Raw genomic sequence first — 21,186 nt, forward strand, 5'->3', positions numbered from 1 at the left:
AGTGTTCTTTGTCAAAACTGACATTCTCATCATCCACTGATTCAATTTGTCACAAAATGCAGTTTTCAGCTCAGAAAGCTTGTTTCTGACATTCTAACAGCTCAATTGGAGCATTTTAGTAATGAACAGTGTTCTTAGTCAAAACTGACATTCTCATCATCCACTGATTCACTTTGTCACAAAATGCAGTTCTCAGCTCAGAAAGCTTGTTTCTGACATTCTAACAGCTCAATTAGAGCATTTTAGTAATGAACAGTGTTCTTTGTCAAAACTGACATTCTCATCATCCACTGATGAACTTTGTCACAAAATGCAGTTCTCAGCTCAGAAAGCTTGTTTCTGACATTCTAACAGCTCAATTAGAGCATTTTAGTAATGAACAGTGTTCTTAGTCAAAACTGACATTCTCATCATCCACTTATTCACTTTGTCACAAAATGCAGTTCTCAGCTCAGAAAGCTTGTTTTTGACATTCTAACAGCTCAATTAGAGCATTTTAGTAATGAACAGTGTTCTTAGTCAAAACTGACATTCTCATCATCCACTGATTCACTTTGTCACAAAATGCAGTTCTCAGCTCAGAAAGCTTGTTTCTGACATTCTAACAGCTCAATTAGAGCATTTTAGTAATGAACAGTGTTCTTTGTCAAAACTGACATTCTCATCATCCACTGATGAACTTTGTCACAAAATGCAGTTCTCAGCTCAGAAAGCTTGTTTCTGACATTCTAACAGCTCAATTAGAGCATTTTAGTAATGAACAGTGTTCTTAGTCAAAACTGACATTCTCATCATCCACTTATTCACTTTGTCACAAAATGCAGTTCTCAGCTCAGAAAGCTTGTTTCTGACATTCTAACAGCTCAATTGGAGCATTTTAGTAATGAACAGTGTTCTTTGTCAAAACTGACATTCTCATCATCCACTGATGAACTTTGTCACAAAATGCATTTGTCAGCTCAGAAAGCTTGTTTCTGACATACTAACAGCTCAATTAGAGCATTTTAGTAATGAACAGTGTTCTTTGTCAAAACTGACATTCTCATCATCCACTGATTCAATTTGTCACAAAATGCAGTTTTCAGCTCAGAAAGCTTGTTTCTGACATTCTAACAGCTCAATTGGAGCATTTTAGTAATGAACAGTGTTCTTAGTCAAAACTGACATTCTCATCATCCACTGATTCACTTTGTCACAAAATGCAGTTCTCAGCTCAGAAAGCTTGTTTCTGACATTCTAACAGCTCAATTAGAGCATTTTAGTAATGAACAGTGTTCTTTGTCAAAACTGACATTCTCATCATCCACTGATGAACTTTGTCACAAAATGCAGTTCTCAGCTCAGAAAGCTTGTTTCTGACATTCTAACAGCTCAATTAGAGCATTTTAGTAATGAACAGTGTTCTTAGTCAAAACTGACATTCTCATCATCCACTTATTCACTTTGTCACAAAATGCAGTTCTCAGCTCAGAAAGCTTGTTTTTGACATTCTAACAGCTCAATTAGAGCATTTTAGTAATGAACAGTGTTCTTAGTCAAAACTGACATTCTCATCATCCACTGATTCACTTTGTCACAAAATGCAGTTCTCAGCTCAGAAAGCTTGTTTCTGACATTCTAACAGCTCAATTAGAGCATTTTAGTAATGAACAGTGTTCTTTGTCAAAACTGACATTCTCATCATCCACTGATGAACTTTGTCACAAAATGCAGTTCTCAGCTCAGAAAGCTTGTTTCTGACATTCTAACAGCTCAATTAGAGCATTTTAGTAATGAACAGTGTTCTTAGTCAAAACTGACATTCTCATCATCCACTTATTCACTTTGTCACAAAATGCAGTTCTCAGCTCAGAAAGCTTGTTTTTGACATTCTAACAGCTCAATTAGAGCATTTTAGTAATGAACAGTGTTCTTTGTCAAAACTGGCATTCTCATCATCCACTGATTCAATTTGTCACAAAATGCAGTTTTCAGCTCAGAAAGCTTGTTTCTGACATTCTAACAGCTCAATTAGAGCATTTTAGTAATGAACAGTGTTCTTTGTCAAAACTGACATTCTCATCATCCACTGATTCAATTTGTCACAAAATGCATTTGTCAGCTCAGAAAGCTTGTTTCTGACATTCTAACAGCTCAATTAGAGCATTTTAGTAATGAACAGTGTTCTTTGTCAAAACTGACATTCTCATCATCCACTGATTCAATTTGTCACAAAATGCAGTTTTCAGCTCAGAAAGCTTGTTTCTGACATTCTAACAGCTCAATTGGAGCATTTTAGTAATGAACAGTGTTCTTAGTCAAAACTGACATTCTCATCATCCACTGATTCACTTTGTCACAAAATGCAGTTCTCAGCTCAGAAAGCTTGTTTCTGACATTCTAACAGCTCAATTGGAGCATTTTAGTAATGAACAGTGTTCTTAGTCAAAACTGACATTCTCATCATCCACTGATGAACTTTGTCACAAAATGCACTTCTCAGCTCAGAAAGCTTGTTTCTGACATTCTAACAGCTCAATTGGAGCATTTTAGTAATGAACAGGGTTCTTTGTCAAAACTGACATTCTCATCATCCACTGATTAACTTTGTCACAAAATGCAGTTCTCATCTCAGAAAGCTTGTTTCTGACATTCTAACAGCTCAATTGGAGCATTTTAGTAATGAACAGTGTTCTTAGTCAAAACTGACATTCTCATCATCCACTGATTCACTTTGTCACAAAATGCAGTTCTCAGCTCAGAAAGCTTGTTTTTGACATTCTAACAGCTCAATTAGAGCATTTTAGTAATGAACAGTTTTCTTTGTCAAAACTGACATTCTCATCATCCACTGATGAACTTTGTCACAAAATGCAGTTTTCAGTTCAGAAAGCTTGTTTCTGACATTCTAGCAGCTCAATTAGAGCATTTTAGTAATGAACAGTGTTCTTAGTCAAAACTGACATTCTCATCATCCACTGATGAACTTTGTCACAAAATGCAGTTCTCAGCTCAGAAAGCTTGTTTCTGACATTCTAACAGCTCAATTAGAGCATTTTAGTAATGAACAGTGTTCTTTGTCAAAACTGACATTCTCATCATCCACTGATGAACTTTGTCACAAAATGCACTTCTCAGCTCAGAAAGCTTGTTTCTGACATTCTAACAGCTCAATTGGAGCATTTTAGTAATGAACAGTGTTCTTAGTCAAAACTGACATTCTCATCATCCACTGATTCACTTTGTCACAAAATGCAGTTCTCAGCTCAGAAAGCTTGTTTCTGACATTCTAACAGCTCAATTGGAGCATTTTAGTAATGAACTGTGTTCTTTGTCAAAACTGACATTCTCATCATCCACTGATGAACTTTGTCACAAAATGCAGTTCTCAGCTCAGAAAGCTTGTTTCTGACATTCTAACAGCTCAATTGGAGCATTTTAGTAATGAACAGTGTTCTTTGTCAAAACTGACATTCTCATCATCCACTGATGAACTTTGTCACAAAATGCATTTGTTAGCTCAGAAAGCTTGTTTCTGACATTCTAACAGCTCAATTAGAGCATTTTAGTAATGAACAGTGTTCTTTGTCAAAACTGACATTCTCATCATCCACTGATTCAATTTGTCACAAAATGCAGTTTTCAGCTCAGAAAGCTTGTTTCTGACATTCTAACAGCTCAATTGGAGCATTTTAGTAATGAACAGTGTTCTTAGTCAAAACTGACATTCTCATCATCCACTGATGAACTTTGTCACAAAATGCAGTTCTCAGCTCAGAAAGCTTGTTTCTGACATTCTAACAGCTCAATTAGAGCATTTTAGTAATGAACAGTGTTCTTTGTCAAAACTGACATTCTCATCATCCACTGATGAACTTTGTCACAAAATGCACTTCTCAGCTCAGAAAGCTTGTTTCTGACATTCTAACAGCTCAATTGGAGCATTTTAGTAATGAACAGTGTTCTTAGTCAAAACTGACATTCTCATCATCCACTGATTCACTTTGTCTCAAAATGCAGTTCTCAGCTCAGAAAGCTTGTTTCTGACATTCTAACAGCTCAATTGGAGCATTTTAGTAATGAACAGTGTTCTTTGTCAAAACTGACATTCTCATCATCCACTGATGAACTTTGTCACAAAATGCAGTTCTCAGCTCAGAAAGCTTGTTTCTGACATTCTAACAGCTCAATTGGAGCATTTTAGTAATGAACAGTGTTCTTTGTCAAAACTGACATTCTCATCATCCACTGATGAACTTTGTCACAAAATGCATTTGTCAGCTCAGAAAGCTTGTTTCTGACATTCTAACAGCTCAATTAGAGCATTTTAGTAATGAACAGTGTTCTTTGTCAAAACTGACATTCTCATCATCCACTGATTCAATTTGTCACAAAATGCAGTTTTCAGCTCAGAAAGCTTGTTTCTGACATTCTAACAGCTCAATTGGAGCATTTTAGTAATGAACAGTGTTCTTAGTCAAAACTGACATTCTCATCATCCACTGATTCACTTTGTCACAAAATGCAGTTCTCAGCTCAGAAAGCTTGTTTCTGACATTCTAACAGCTCAATTGGAGCATTTTAGTAATGAACAGTGTTCTTAGTCAAAACTGACATTCTCATCATCCACTGATGAACTTTGTCACAAAATGCACTTCTCAGCTCAGAAAGCTTGTTTCTGACATTCTAACAGCTCAATTGGAGCATTTTAGTAATGAACAGGGTTCTTTGTCAAAACTGACATTCTCATCATCCACTGATGAACTTTGTCACAAAATGCAGTTCTCATCTCAGAAAGCTTGTTTCTGACATTCTAACAGCTCAATTGGAGCATTTTAGTAAAGAACAGTGTTCTTAGTCAAAACTGACATTCTCATCATCCACTGATTCACTTTGTCACAAAATGCAGTTCTCAGCTCAGAAAGCTTGTTTTTGACATTCTAACAGCTCAATTAGAGCATTTTAGTAATGAACAGTGTTCTTTGTCAAAACTGGCATTCTCATCATCCACTGATTCAATTTGTCACAAAATGCAGTTTTCAGCTCAGAAAGCTTGTTTCTGACATTCTAACAGCTCAATAAGAGCATTTTAGTAATGAACAGTTTTCTTTGTCAAAACTGACATTCTCATCATCCACTGATGAACTTTGTCACAAAATGCAGTTTTCAGTTCAGAAAGCTTGTTTCTGACATTCTAGCAGCTCAATTAGAGCATTTTAGTAATGAACAGTGTTCTTAGTCAAAACTGACATTCTCATCATCCACTGATGAACTTTGTCACAAAATGCAGTTCTCAGCTCAGAAAGCTTGTTTCTGACATTCTAACAGCTCAATTAGAGCATTTTAGTAATGAACAGTGTTCTTTGTCAAAACTGACATTCTCATCATCCACTGATGAACTTTGTCACAAAATGCACTTCTCAGCTCAGAAAGCTTGTTTCTGACATTCTAACAGCTCAATTGGAGCATTTTAGTAATGAACAGTGTTCTTAGTCAAAACTGACATTCTCATCATCCACTGATTCACTTTGTCACAAAATGCAGTTCTCAGCTCAGAAAGCTTGTTTCTGACATTCTAACAGCTCAATTAGAGCATTTTAGTAATGAACAGTGTTCTTTGTCAAAAATGACATTCTCATCATCCACTGATGAACTTTGTCACAAAATGCAGTTTTCAGCTCAGAAAGCTTGTTTCTGACATTCTAACAGCTCAATTAGAGCATTTTAGTAATGAACAGTGTTCTTTGTCAAAACTGACATTCTCATCATCCACTGATTCAATTTGTCACAAAATGCAGGTTTCAGCTCAGAAAGCTTATTTCTGACATTCTAACAGCTCAATTAGAGCATTTTAGTAATGAACAGTGTTCTTAGTCAAAACTGACATTCTCATCATCCACTGATTCACTTTGTCACAAAATGCAGTTCTCAGCTCAGAAAGCTTGTTTCTGACATTCTAACAGCTCAATTGGAGCATTTTAGTAATGAACAGTGTTCTTAGTCAAAACTGACATTCTCATCATCCACTGATGAACTTTGTCACAAAATGCAGTTCTCAGCTCAGAAAGCTTGTTTCTGACATTCTAACAGCTCAATTAGAGCATTTTAGTAATGAACAGTGTTCTTTGTCAAAACTGACATTCTCATCATCCACTGATGAACTTTGTCACAAAATGCACTTCTCAGCTCAGAAAGCTTGTTTCTGACATTCTAACAGCTCAATTTGAGCATTTTAGTAATGAACAGTGTTCTTTGTCAAAACTGACATTCTCATCATCCACTGATGAACTTTGTCACAAAATGCAGTTCTCAGCTCAGAAAGCTTGTTTCTGACATTCTAACAGCTCAATTGGAGCATTTTAGTAATGAACAGTGTTCTTTGTCAAAACTGACATTCTCATCATCCACTGATGAACTTTGTCACAAAATGCAGTTCTCAGCTCAGAAAGCTTGTTTCTGACATTCTAACAGCTCAATTGGAGCATTTTAGTAATGAACAGTGTTCTTAGTCAAAACTGACATTCTCATCATCCACTGATTCACTTTGTCACAAAATGCAGTTCTCAGCTCAGAAAGCTTGTTTCTGACATTCTAACAGCTCAATTAGAGCATTTTAGTAATGAACAGTGTTCTTTGTCAAAACTGACATTCTCATCATCCACTGATGAACTTTGTCACAAAATGCAGTTCTCAGCTCAGAAAGCTTGTTTCTGACATTCTAACAGCGCAATTAGAGCATTTTAGTAATGAACAGTGTTCTTAGTCAAAACTGACATTCTCATCATCCACTGATTCACTTTGTCACAAAATGCAGTTCTCAGCTCAGAAAGCTTGTTTTTGACATTCTAACAGCTCAATTAGAGCATTTTAGTAATGAACAGTGTTCTTTGTCAAAACTGGCATTCTCATCATCCACTGATTCAATTTGTCACAAAATGCAGTTTTCAGCTCAGAAAGCTTGTTTCTGACATTCTAACAGCTCAATTGGAGCATTTTAGTAATGAACAGTGTTCTTAGTCAAAACTGACATTCTCATCATCCACTGATTCACTTTGTCACAAAATGCAGTTCTCAGCTCAGAAAGCTTGTTTCTGACATTCTAACAGCTCAATTGGAGCATTTTAGTAATGAACAGTGTTCTTAGTCAAAACTGACATTCTCATCATCCACTGATGAACTTTGTCACAAAATGCAGTTCTCAGCTCAGAAAGCTTGTTTCTGACATTCTAACAGCTCATTAGAGGGTTTTAGTAATGAACAGTGTTCTTTGTCAAAACTGACATTCTCATCATCCACTGATGAACTTTGTCACAAAATGCACTTCTCAGCTCAGAAAGCTTGTTTCTGACATTCTAACAGCTCAATTGGAGCATTTTAGTAATGAACAGTGTTCTTAGTCAAAACTGACATTCTCATCATCCACTGATGAACTTTGTCACAAAATGCAGTTCTAAGCTCAGAACGCTTGTTTCTGACATTCTAACAGCTCAATTGGAGCATTTTAGTAATGAACAGGGTTCTTTGTCAAAACTGACATTCTCATCATCCACTGATGAACTTTGTCACAAAATGCAGTTCTCATCTCAGAAAGCTTGTTTCTGACATTCGAACAGCTCAATTGGAGCATTTTAGTAATGAACAGTGTTCTTAGTCAAAACTGACATTCTCATCATCCACTGATGAACTTTGTCACAAAATGCACTTCTCAGCTCAGAAAGCTTGTTTCTGACATTCTAACAGCTCAATTGGAGCATTTTAGTAATGAACAGGGTTCTTTGTCATAACTGACATTCTCATTATCCACTGATGAACTTTGTCACAAAATGCAGTTCTCAGCTCAGAAAGCTTGTTTCTGACATTCTAACAGCTCAATTGGAGCATTTTAGTAATGAACAGGGTTCTTTGTCAAAACTGACATTCTCATCATCCACTGATTCACTTTGTCACAAAATGCAGTTCTCAGCTCAGAAAGCTTGTTTCTGACATTCTAACAGCTCAATTAGAGCATTTTAGTAATGAACAGTGTTCTTTGTCAAAACTGACATTCTCATCATCCACTGATGAACTTTGTCACAAAATGCACTTCTCAGCTCAGAAAGCTTGTTTCTGACATTCTAACAGCTCAATTGGAGCATTTTAGTAATGAACAGTGTTCTTAGTCAAAACTGACATTCTCATCATCCACTGATGAACTTTGTCACAAAATGCAGTTCTCAGCTCAGAACGCTTGTTTCTGACATTCTAACAGCTCAATTGGAGCATTTTAGTAATGAACAGGGTTCTTTGTCAAAACTGACATTCTCATCATCCACTGATGAACTTTGTCACAAAATGCAGTTCTCATCTCAGAAAGCTTGTTTCTGACATTCTAACAGCTCAATTGGAGCATTTTAGTAATGAACAGTGTTCTTAGTCAAAACTGACATTCTCATCATCCACTGATGAACTTTGTCACAAAATGCAGTTCTCAGCTCAGAAAGCTTGTTTCTGACATTCTAACAGCTCAATTGGAGCATTTTAGTAATGAACAGGGTTCTTTGTCAAAACTGACATTCTCATCATCCACTGATGAACTTTGTCACAAAATGCAGTTCTCAGCTCAGAAAGTTTGTTTCTGACATTCTAACAGCTCAATTGGAGCATTTTAGTAATGAACAGGGTTCTTTTTTTAAAACTGACATTCTCATCATCCACTGATGAACTTTGTCACAAAATGCAGTTCTCAGCTCAGAAAGCTTGTTTCTGACATTCTAACAGCTCAATTGGAGCATTTTAGTAATGAACAGTGTTCTTAGTCAAAACTGACATTCTCATCATCCACTGATTCACTTTGTCACAAAATGCAGTTCTCAGCTCAGAAAGCTTGTTTCTGACATTCTAACAGCTCAATTAGAGCATTTTAGTAATGAACAGTGTTCTTAGTCAAAACTGACATTCTCATCATCCACTGATGAACTTTGTCACAAAATACATTTGTCAGCTCAGAAAGCTTGTTTCTGACATTCAAACAGCTCAATTAGAGCATTTTAGTAATGAACAGTGTTCTTTGTCAAAACTGACATTCTCATCATCCACTGATGAACTTTGTCACAAAATGCATTTGTCAGCTCAGAAAGCTTGTTTCTGACATTCTAACAGCTCAATTAGAGCATTTTAGTAATGAACAGTGTTCTTTGTCAAAACTGACATTCTCATCATCCACTGATGAACTTTGTCACAAAATGCAGTTCTCAGCTCAGAAAGCTTGTTCTGACATTCTAACAGCTCAATTAGAGCATTTTAGTAATGAACAGTGTTCTTTGTCAAAACTGACATTCTCATCATCCACTGATGAACTTTGTCACAAAATGCAGTTCTCAGCTCAGAAAGCTTGTTTCTGACATTCTAACAGGTCAATTAGAGCATTTTAGTAATGAACAGTGTTCTTTGTCAAAACTGACATTCTCATCATCCACTGATTCAATTTTTCACAAAATGCAGGTTTCAGCTCAGAAAGCTTATTTCTGACATTCTAACAGCTCAATTAGAGCATTTTAGTAATGAACAGTGTACTTAGTCAAAACTGACATTCTCATCATCCACTGATTCACTTTGTCACAAAATGCAGTTCTCAGCTCAGAAAGCTTGTTTCTGACATTCTAACAGCTCAATTGGAGCATTTTAGTAATGAACAGTGTTCTTAGTCAAAACTGACATTCTCATCATCCACTGATGAACTTTGTCACAAAATGCACTTCTCAGCTCAGAAAGCTTGTTTCTGACATTCTAACAGCTCAATTGGAGCATTTTAGTAACGAACAGTGTTCTTAGTCAAAACTGACATTCTCATCATCCACTGATTCACTTTGTCACAAAATGCAGTTCTCAGCTCAGAAAGCTTGTTTCTGACATTCTAACAGCTCAATTAGAGCATTTTAGTAATGAACAGTGTTCTTTGTCAAAACTGACATTCTCATCATCCACTGATGAACTTTGTCACAAAATGCACTTCTCAGCTCAGAAAGCTTGTTTCTGACATTCTAACAGCTCAATTGGAGCATTTTAGTAATGAACAGTGTTCTTAGTCAAAACTGACATTCTCACATCCACTGATTCACTTTGTCACAAAATGCAGTTCTCAGCTCAGAAAGATTGTTTCTGACATTCTAACAGCTCAATTAGAGCATTTTATTAATGAACAGTGTTCTTTGTCAAAACTGACATTCTCATCATCCACTGATGAACTTTGTCACAAAATGCAGTTCTCAGCTCAGAAAGCTTGTTTCTGACATTCTAACAGGTCAATTAGAGCATTTTAGTAATGAACAGTGTTCTTTGTCAAAACTGACATTCTCATCATCCACTGATTCACTTTTTCACAAAATGCAGTTTTCAGCTCAGAAAGCTTGTTTCTGACATTCTAACAGCTCAATTAGAGCATTTTAATAATGAACAGTGTTCTTTGTCAAAACTGAATTTCTCATAATCCACTGATGCCTTTTTTCACAAAATGCAGTTTTCAGCTCAGAAAGCTCGTTTCTGACATTCTAACAGCTCAACTACAGCATTTCAGTAATGAACAGTGTTCTTTGTCAAAACTGAATTTCTCATCATCCACTGACGCCTTTTTTCACAAAATGCAGTTTTCAGCTCAGAAAGCTTGTTTCTGACATTCTAACAGCTCAATTAGAGCATTTTAATAATGAACAGTGTTCTTTGTCAAAACTGAATTTCTCATCATCCACTGATGCCTTTTTTCACAAAATGCAGTTTTCAGCTCAGAAAGCTCGTTTCTGACATTCTAACAGCTCAACTAGAGCATTTCAGTAATGAACAGTGTTCTTTGTCAAAACTGAATTTCTCATCATCCTCTGATCCACTTTGTCACAAAATGCAGTTTTCAGCTCAGAAAGCTCGTTTCTGACATTCTAACAGCTCAACTAGAGCATTTCAGTAATGAACAGTGTTCTTTGTCAAAACTGAATTTCTCATCATCCACTGATGCCCTTTTTCACAAAATGCAGTTTTCAGCTCAGAAAGCTTGTTTCTGACATTCTAACAGCTCAACTAGAGCATTTCAGTAATGAACAGTGTTCTTTGTCAAAACTGAATTTCTCATCATCCTCTGATCCACTTTGTCACAAAATGCAGTTTTCAGCTCAGAAAGCTCGTTTCTGACATTCTAACAGCTCAACTAGAGCATTTCAGTAATGAACAGTGTTCTTTGTCAAAACTGAATTTCTCATCATCCACTGATGCACTTTGTCACATAATGCTGTTTTCAGCTCAGAAAGCTCGTTTCTGACATTCTAACAGCTCAACTAGAGCATTTCAGTAATGAACAGTGTTCTTAGTCAAAACTGACATTCTCATCATCCACTGATGAACTTTGTCAAAAAATGCAGTTCTCAGCTCAGAAAGCTTGTTTCTGACATTCTAACAGCTCAATTGGAGCATTTTAGTAATGAACAGTGTTCTTAGTCAAAACTGACATTCTCATCATCCATTGATTCACTTTGTCACAAAATGCAGTTCTCAGCTCGGAAAGCTTGTTTCTGACATTCTAACAGCTCAATTAGAGCATTTTAGTAATGAACAGTGTTCTTTGTCAAAACTGACATTCTCATCATCCACTGATGAACTTTGTCACAAAATGCACTTCTCAGCTCAGAAAGCTTGTTTCTGACATTCTAACAGCTCAATTGGAGCATTTTAGTAATGAACATTGTTCTTAGTCAAAACTGACATTCTCACATCCACTGATTCACTTTGTCACAAAATGCACTTCTCAGCTCAGAAAGATTGTTTCTGACATTCTAACAGCTCAATTAGAGCATTTTATTAATGAACAGTGTTCTTTGTCAAAACTGACATTCTCATCATCCACTGATGAACTTTGTCACAAAATGCAGTTCTCAGCTCAGAAAGCTTGTTTCTGACATTCTAACAGGTCAATTAGAGCATTTTAGTAATGAACAGTGTTCTTTGTCAAAACTGACATTCTCATCATCCACTGATTCAATTTGTCACAAAATGCAGGTTTCAGCTCAGAAAGCTTATTTCTGACATTCTAACAGCTCAATTAGAGCATTTTAGTAATGAACAGTGTACTTAGTCAAAACTGACATTCTCATCATCCACTGATTCACTTTGTCACAAAATGCAGTTCTCAGCTCAGAAAGCTTGTTTCTGACATTCTAACAGCTCAATTGGAGCATTTTAGTAATGAACAGTGTTCTTTGTCAAAACTAGCATTCTCATCATCCACTGATTCAATTTGTCACAAAATGCAGTTTTCAGCTCAGAAAGCTTGTTTCTGACATTCTAACAGCTCAACTAGAGCATTTCAGTAATGAACTGTGTTCTTTGTCAAAACTGAGTTTCTCATCATCCTCTGATCCACTTTGTCACAAAATGCAGTTTTCAGCTCAGAAAGCTCGTTTCTGACATTCTAACAGCTCAACTAGAGCATTTCAGTAATGAACTGTGTTCTTTGTCAAAACTGAGTTTCTCATCATCCACTGATCCACTTTTGTCAAAAAATGCAGTTTTCAGCTCAGAAAGCTTGTTTCTGACATTCTAACAGCTCAATTAGAGCATTTTAGTAATGAACAGTGTTCTTTGTCAAAACTGAATTTCTCATCATCCACTGATGCCTTTTTTCACAAAATGCAGTTTTTAGCTCAGAAAGCTCGTTTCTGACATTCTAACAGCTCAACTAGAGCATTTCAGTAATGAACTGTGTTCTTTGTCAAAACTGAGTTTCTCATCATCCTCTGATCCACTTTGTCACAAAATGCAGTTTTCAGCTCAGAAAGCTTGTTTCTGACATTCTAACAGCTCAACTAGAGCATTTTAGTAATGAACAGTGTTCTTTGTCAAAACTGAATTTCTCATCATCCTCTGATCCACTTTGTCACAAAATGCAGTTTTCAGCTCAGAAAGCTCGTTTCTGACATTCTAACAGCTCAACTAGAGCATTTCAGTAATGAACAGTGTTCTTTGTCAAAACTGAATTTCTCATCATCCACTGATGCCTTTTTTCACATAATGCAGTTTTCAGCTCAGAAAGCTTGTTTCTGACATTCTAACAGCTCAATTAGAGCATTTTAGTAATGAACAGTGTTCTTTGTCAAAACTGAATTTCTCATCATCCTCTGATCCACTTTGTCACAAAATGCAGTTTTCAGCTCAGAAAGCTCGTTTCTGACATTCTAACAGCTCAACTAGAGCATTTCAGTAATGAACAGTGTTCTTTGTCAAAACTGAATTTCTCATCATCCACTGATGCCCTTTTTCACAAAATGCAGTTTTCATTTCAGAAAGCTTGTTTCTGACATTCTAACAGCTCAACTAGAGCATTTCAGTAATGAACAGTGTTCTTTGTCAAAACTGAATTTCTCATCATCCTCTGATCCACTTTGTCACAAAATGCAGTTTTCAGCTCAGAAAGCTCGTTTCTGACATTCTAACAGCTCAACTAGAGCATTTTAGTAATGAACAGTGTTCTTTGTCAAAACTGAATTTCTCATCATCCACTGATGCACTTTGTCACATAATGCAGTTTTCAGCTCAGAAAGCTTGTTTCTGACATTCTAACAGCTCAGTTAGATCATTTTAGTAATGAACAGTGTTCTTTGTCAAAACTGACATTCTAATCATCCACTGATGCCTTTTTTCACATAATGTAGTTTTCAGCTCAGAAAGCTTGTTTCTGACATTCTAACAGCTCAACTAGAGCATTTCAGTAATGAACTGTGTTCTTTGTCAAAACTGAGTTTCTCATCATCCTCTGATCCACTTTGTCACAAAATGCAGTTTTCAGCTCAGAAAGCTCGTTTCTGACATTCTAACAGCTCAACTAGAGCATTTCAGTAATGAACTGTGTTCTTTGTCAAAACTGAGTTTCTCATCATCCACTCATCCACTTTGTCAAAAAATGCAGTTTTCAGCTCAGAATGCTTGTTTCTGACATTCTAACAGCTCAATTAGAGCATTTTAGTAATGAACAGTGTTCTTTGTCAAAACTGAATTTCTCATCATCCACTGATGCACTTTGTCACATAATGCAGTTTTCAGCTCAGAAAGCTTGTTTCTGACATTCTAACAGCTCAATTAGAGCATTTTAGTAATGAACGGTGTTCTTTGTCAAAACTGAATTTCTCATCAACCACTGATGCCTTTTTTCACAAAATGCAGTTTTAGCTCAGAAAGCTCGTTTCTGACATTCTAACAGCTCAACTAGAGCATTTCAGTAATGAACTGTGTTCTTTGTCAAAACTGAGTTTCTCATCATCCTCTGATCCACTTTGTCACAAAATGCAGTTTTCAGCTCAGAAAGCTCGTTTCTGACATTCTAACAGCTCAACTAGAGCATTTCAGTAATGAACTGTGTTCTTTGTCAAAACTGAGTTTCTCATCATCCACTGATCCACTTTTGTCAAAAAATGCAGTTTTCAGCTCAGAAAGCTTGTTTCTGACATTCTAACAGCTCAATTAGAGCATTTTAGTAATGAACAGTGTTCTTTGTCAAAACTGAATTTCTCATCATCCACTGATGCCTTTTTTCACAAAATGCAGTTTTTAGCTCAGAAAGCTCGTTTCTGACATTCTAACAGCTCAACTAGAGCATTTCAGTAATGAACTGTGTTCTTTGTCAAAACTGAGTTTCTCATCATCCTCTGATCCACTTTGTCACAAAATGCAGTTTTCAGCTCAGAAAGCTTGTTTCTGACATTCTAACAGCTCAACTAGAGCATTTTAGTAATGAACAGTGTTCTTTGTCAAAACTGAATTTCTCATCATCCTCTGATCCACTTTGTCACAAAATGCAGTTTTCAGCTCAGAAAGCTCGTTTCTGACATTCTAACAGCTCAACTAGAGCATTTCAGTAATGAACAGTGTTCTTTGTCAAAACTGAATTTCTCATCATCCACTGATGCCTTTTTTCACATAATGCAGTTTTCAGCTCAGAAAGCTTGTTTCTGACATTCTAACAGCTCAATTAGAGCATTTTAGTAATGAACAGTGTTCTTTGTCAAAACTGAATTTCTCATCATCCTCTGATCCACTTTGTCACAAAATGCAGTTTTCAGCTCAGAAAGCTCGTTTCTGACATTCTAACAGCTCAACTAGAGCATTTCAGTAATGAACAGTGTTCTTTGTCAAAACTGAATTTCTCATCATCCACTGATGCCCTTTTTCACAAAATGCAGTTTTCAGCTCAGAAAGCTTGTTTCTGACATTCTAACAGCTCAACTAGAGCATTTCAGTAATGAACAGTGTTCTTTGTCAAAACTGAATTTCTCATCATCCTCTGATCCACTTTGTCACAAAATGCAGTTTTCAGCTCAGAAAGCTCGTTTCTGACATTCTAACAGCTCAACTAGAGCATTTCAGTAATGAACTGTGTTCTTTGTCAAAACTGAGTTTCTCATCATCCTCTGATCCACTTTGTCACAAAATGCAGTTTTCAGCTCAGAAAGCTTGTTTCTGACATTCTAACAGCTCAACTAGAGCATTTTAGTAATGAACAGTGTTCTTTGTCAAAACTGAATTTCTCATCATCCACTGATGCACTTTGTCACATAATGCAGTTTTCAGCTCAGAAAGCTTGTTTCTGACATTCTAACAGCTCAGTTAGATCATTTTAGTAATGAACAGTGTTCTTTGTCAAAACTGACATTCTAATCATCCACTGATGCCTTTTTTCACAAAATGTAGTTTTCAGCTCAGAAAGCTTGTTTCTGACATTCTAACAGCTCAACTAGAGCATTTCAGTAATGAACTGTGTTCTTTGTCAAAACTGAGTTTCTCATCATCCTCTGATCCACTTTGTCACAAAATGCAGTTTTCAGCTCAGAAAGCTCGTTTCTGACATTCTAACAGCTCAACTAGAGCATTTCAGTAATGAACGGTGTTCTTTGTCAAAACTGAATTTCTCATCAACCACTGATGCCTTTTTTCACAAAATGCAGTTTTAGCTCAGAAAGCTCGTTTCTGACATTCTAACAGCTCAACTAGAGCATTTCAGTAATGAACTGTGTTCTTTGTCAAAACTGACATTCTCATCATCCACTGATGAACTTTGTCACAAAATGCACTTCTCAGCTCAGAAAGCTTGTTTCTGACATTCTAACAGCTCAATTAGAGCATTTTAGTAATGAACGGTGTTCTTTGTCAAAACTGAATTTCTCATCAACCACTGATGCCTTTTTTCACAAAATGCAGTTTTAGCTCAGAAAGCTCGTTTCTGACATTCTAACAGCTCAACTAGAGCATTTCAGTAATGAACTGTGTTCTTTGTCAAAACTGACATTCTCATCATCCACTGATGAACTTTGTCACAAAATGCACTTCTCAGCTCAGAAAGCTTGTTTCTGACATTCTAACAGCTCAATTGGAGCATTTTAGTAATGAACAGTGTTCTTAGTCAAAACTGACATTCTCATCATCCACTGATTCACTTTGTCACAAAATGCAGTTCTCAGCTCAGAAAGCTTGTTTCTGACATTCTAACAGCTCAATTAGAGCATTTTAGTAATGAACAGTGTTCTTTGTCAAAAATGACATTCTCATCATCCACTGATGAACTTTGTCACAAAATGCAGTTTTCAGCTCAGAAAGCTTGTTTCTGACATTCTAACAGCTCAATTAGAGCATTTTAGTAATGAACAGTGTTCTTTGTCAAAACTGACATTCTCATCATCCACTGATTCAATTTGTCACAAAATGCAGGTTTCAGCTCAGAAAGCTTATTTCTGACATTCTAACAGCTCAATTAGAGCATTTTAGTAATGAACAGTGTTCTTTGTCAAAACTGAATTTCTCATTATCCACTGATGCCTTTTTTCACAAAATGCAGTTTTTAGCTCAGAAAGCTCGTTTCTGACATTCTAACAGCTCAACTAGAGCATTTCAGTAATGAACTGTGTTCTTTGTCAAAACTGAGTTTCTCATCATCCACTGATCCACTTTGTCAAAAAATGCAGTTTTCAGCTCAGAAAGCTTGTTTCTGACATTCTAACAGCTCAATTAGAGCATTTTAGTAATGAACAGTGTTCTTTGTCAAAACTGAATTTCTCATTATCCACTGATGCCTTTTTTCACAAAATGCAGTTTTTAGCTCAGAAAGCTCGTTTCTGACATTCTAACAGCTCAACTAGAGCATTTCAGTAATGAACTGTGTTCTTTGTCAAAACTGAGTTTCTCATCATCCTCTGATCCACTTTGTCACAAAATGCAGTTTTCAGCTCAGAAAGCTTGTTTCTGACATTCTAACAGCTCAACTAGAGCATTTTAGTAATGAACAGTGTTCTTTGTCAAAACTGAATTTCTCATCATCCTCTGATCCACTTTGTCACAAAATGCAGTTTTCAGCTCAGAAAGCTCGTTTCTGACATTCTAACAGCTCAACTAGAGCATTTCAGTAATGAACTGTGTTCTTTGTCAAAACTGAGTTTCTCATCATCCACTGATCCACTTTGTCAAAAAATGCAGTTTTCAGCTCAGAAAGCTTGTTTCTGACATTCTAACAGCTCAATTAGAGCATTTTAGTAATGAACAGTGTTCTTTGTCAAAACTGAATTTCTCATCATCCACTGATGCCTTTTTTCACAAAATGCAGTTATCAGCTCAGAAAGCTCGTTTCTGACATTCTAACAGCTCAACTAGAGCATTTCAGTAATGAACAGTGTTCTTTGTCAAAACTGAATTTCTCATCATCCACTGATGCCTTTTTTTTAACAAAATGCAGTTTTCAGCTCAGAAAGCTTGTTTCTGACATTCTAACAGCTCAATTAGAGCATTTTAGTAATGAACAGTGTTCTTTGTCAAAACTGAATTTCTCATCATCCACTGATGCCTTTTTTCACAAAATGCAGTTATCAGCTCAGAAAGCTCGTTTCTGACATTCTAACAGCTCAACTAGAGCATTTCAGTAATGAACAGTGTTCTTTGTCAAAACTGAATTTCTCATCATCCACTGATGCCTTTTTTTTAACAAAATGCAGTTTTCAGCTCAGAAAGCTTGTTTCTGACATTCTAACAGCTCAATTAGAGCATTTTAGTAATGAACAGTGTTCTTTGTCAAAAATGAATTTCTCATCATCCACTGATGCACTTTGTCACATAATGCAGTTTTCAGCTCAGAAAGCTTGTTTCTGACATTCTAACAGCTCAATTAGAGCATTCTAGTAATGAACAGTGTTCTTTGTCAAAACTGAATTTCTCATCATCCTCTGATCCACTTTGTCACAAAATGCAGTTTTCAGCTCAGAAAGCTCGTTTCTGACATTCTAACAGCTGAACTAGAGCATTTCAGTAATGAACTGTGTTCTTTGTCAAAACTGAGTTTCTCATCATCCTCTGATCCACTTTGTCACATAATGCTGTTTTCAGCTCAGAAAGCTCGTTTCTGATATTCTAACAGCTCAACTAGAGCATTTCAGTAATGAACAGTGTTCTTAGTCAAAACTGACATTCTCATCATCCACTGATGAACTTTGTCAAAAAATGCAGTTCTCAGCTCAGAAAGCTTGTTTCTGACATTCTAACAGCTCAATTGGAGCATTTTAGTAATGAACAGTGTTCTTAGTCAAAACTGACATTCTCATCATCCATTGATTCACTTTGTCACAAAATGCAGTTCTCAGCTCAGAAAGCTTGTTTCTGACATTCTAACAGCTCAATTAGAGCATTTTAGTAATGAACAGTGTTCTTTGTCAAAACTGACATTCTCATCATCCACTGATGAACTTTGTCACAAAATGCACTTCTCAGCTCAGAAAGCTTGTTTCTGACATTCTAACAGCTCAATTGGAGCATTTTAGTAATGAACAGTGTTCTTAGTCAAAACTGACATTCTCACATCCACTGATTCACTTTGTCACAAAATGCACTTCTCAGCTCAGAAAGATTGTTTCTGACATTCTAACAGCTCAATTAGAGCATTTTATTAATGAACAGTGTTCTTTGTCAAAACTGACATTCTCATCATCCACTGATGAACTTTGTCACAAAATGCAGTTCTCAGCTCAGAAAGCTTGTTTCTGACATTCTAACAGGTCAATTAGAGCATTTTAGTAATGAACAGTGTTCTTTGTCAAAACTGACATTCTCATCATCCACTGATTCAATTTGTCACAAAATGCAGGTTTCAGCTCAGAAAGCTTATTTCTGACATTCTAACAGCTCAATTAGAGCATTTTAGTAATGAACAGTGTACTTAGTCAAAACTGACATTCTCATCATCCACTGATTCACTTTGTCACAAAATGCAGTTCTCAGCTCAGAAAGCTTGTTTCTGACATTCTAACAGCTCAATTGGAGCATTTTAGTAATGAACAGTGTTCTTTGTCAAAACTAGCATTCTCATCATCCACTGATTCAATTTGTCACAAAATGCAGTTTTCAGCTCAGAAAGCTTGTTTCTGACATTCTAACAGCTCAACTAGAGCATTTCAGTAATGAACTGTGTTCTTTGTCAAAACTGAGTTTCTCATCATCCTCTGATCCACTTTGTCACAAAATGCAGTTTTCAGCTCAGAAAGCTCGTTTCTGACATTCTAACAGCTCAACTAGAGCATTTCAGTAATGAACTGTGTTCTTTGTCAAAACTGAGTTTCTCATCATCCACTGATCCACTTTTGTCAAAAAATGCAGTTTTCAGCTCAGAAAGCTTGTTTCTGACATTCTAACAGCTCAATTAGAGCATTTTAGTAATGAACAGTGTTCTTTGTCAAAACTGAATTTCTCATCATCCACTGATGCCTTTTTTCACAAAATGCAGTTTTTAGCTCAGAAAGATCGTTTCTGACATTCTAACAGCTCAACTAGAGCATTTCAGTAATGAACTGTGTTCTTTGTCAAAACTGAGTTTCTCATCATCCTCTGATCCACTTTGTCACAAAATGCAGTTTTCAGCTCAGAAAGCTTGTTTCTGACATTCTAACAGCTCAACTAGAGCATTTTAGTAATGAACAGTGTTCTTTGTCAAAACTGAATTTCTCATCATCCTCTGATCCACTTTGTCACAAAATGCAGTTTTCAGCTCAGAAAGCTCGTTTCTGACATTCTAACAGCTCAACTAGAGCATTTCAGTAATGAACAGTGTTCTTTGTCAAAACTGAATTTCTCATCATCCACTGATGCCTTTTTTCACAAAATGCAGTTTTCAGCTCAGAAAGCTTGTTTCTGACATTCTAACAGCTCAATTAGAGCATTTTAGTAATGAACAGTGTTCTTTGTCAAAACTGAATTTCTCATCATCCTCTGATCCACTTTGTCACAAAATGCAGTTTTCAGCTCAGAAAGCTCGTTTCTGACATTCTAACAGCTCAACTAGAGCATTTCAGTAATGAACTGTGTTCTTTGTCAAAACTGAGTTTCTCATCATCCTCTGATCCACTTTGTCACAAAATGCAGTTTTTAGCTCAGAAAGCTCGTTTCTGATATTCTAACAGCTCAACTAGAGCATTTCAGTAATGAACAGTGGTCTTTGTCAAAATTTAATTTCTCATCATCCACTGATGCCTTTTTTCACAAAATGCAGTTTTCAGCTCAGAAAGCTTGTTTCTGACATTCTAACAGCTCAACTAGAGCATTTCAGTAATGAACAGTGTTCTTTGTCAAAACTGAATTTCTCATCATCCACTGATGCACTTTGTCACATAATGCTGTTTTCAGCTCAGAAAGCTCGTTTCTGACATTCTAACAGCTCAACTAGAGCATTTCAGTAATGAACTGTGTTCTTTGTCAAAACTGAGTTTCTCATCATCCACTGATCCACTTTGTCAAAAAATGCAGTTTTCAGCTCAGAAAGCTTGTTTCTGACATTCTAACAGCTCAATTAGAGCATTTTAGTAATGAACAGTGTTCTTTGTCAAAACTGAATTTCTCATCATCCACTGATGCACTTTGTCACAAAATGCAGTTTTCAGCTCAGAAAGCTTGTAACTGACATTCTAACAGCTCAATTAGAGCATTTTAGTAATGAACAGTGTTCTTTGTCAAAACTGACATTCTCATCATCCACTGATGAACTTTGTCACAAAATGCAGTTCTCAGCTCAGAAAGCTTGTTTCTGACATTCTAACAGCTCAATTGGAGCATTTTAGTAATGAACAGTGTTCTTTGTCAAAACTGACATTCTCATCATCCACTGATGAACTTTGTCACAAAATGCAGTTCTCAGCTCAGAAAGCTTGTTTCTGACATTCTAACAGCTCA

Source organism: Barbatula barbatula, assembly GCF_947034865.1.
Source record: "Barbatula barbatula genome assembly, chromosome: 3".
Taxonomy (NCBI): Eukaryota; Metazoa; Chordata; class Actinopteri; order Cypriniformes; family Nemacheilidae; genus Barbatula; species Barbatula barbatula.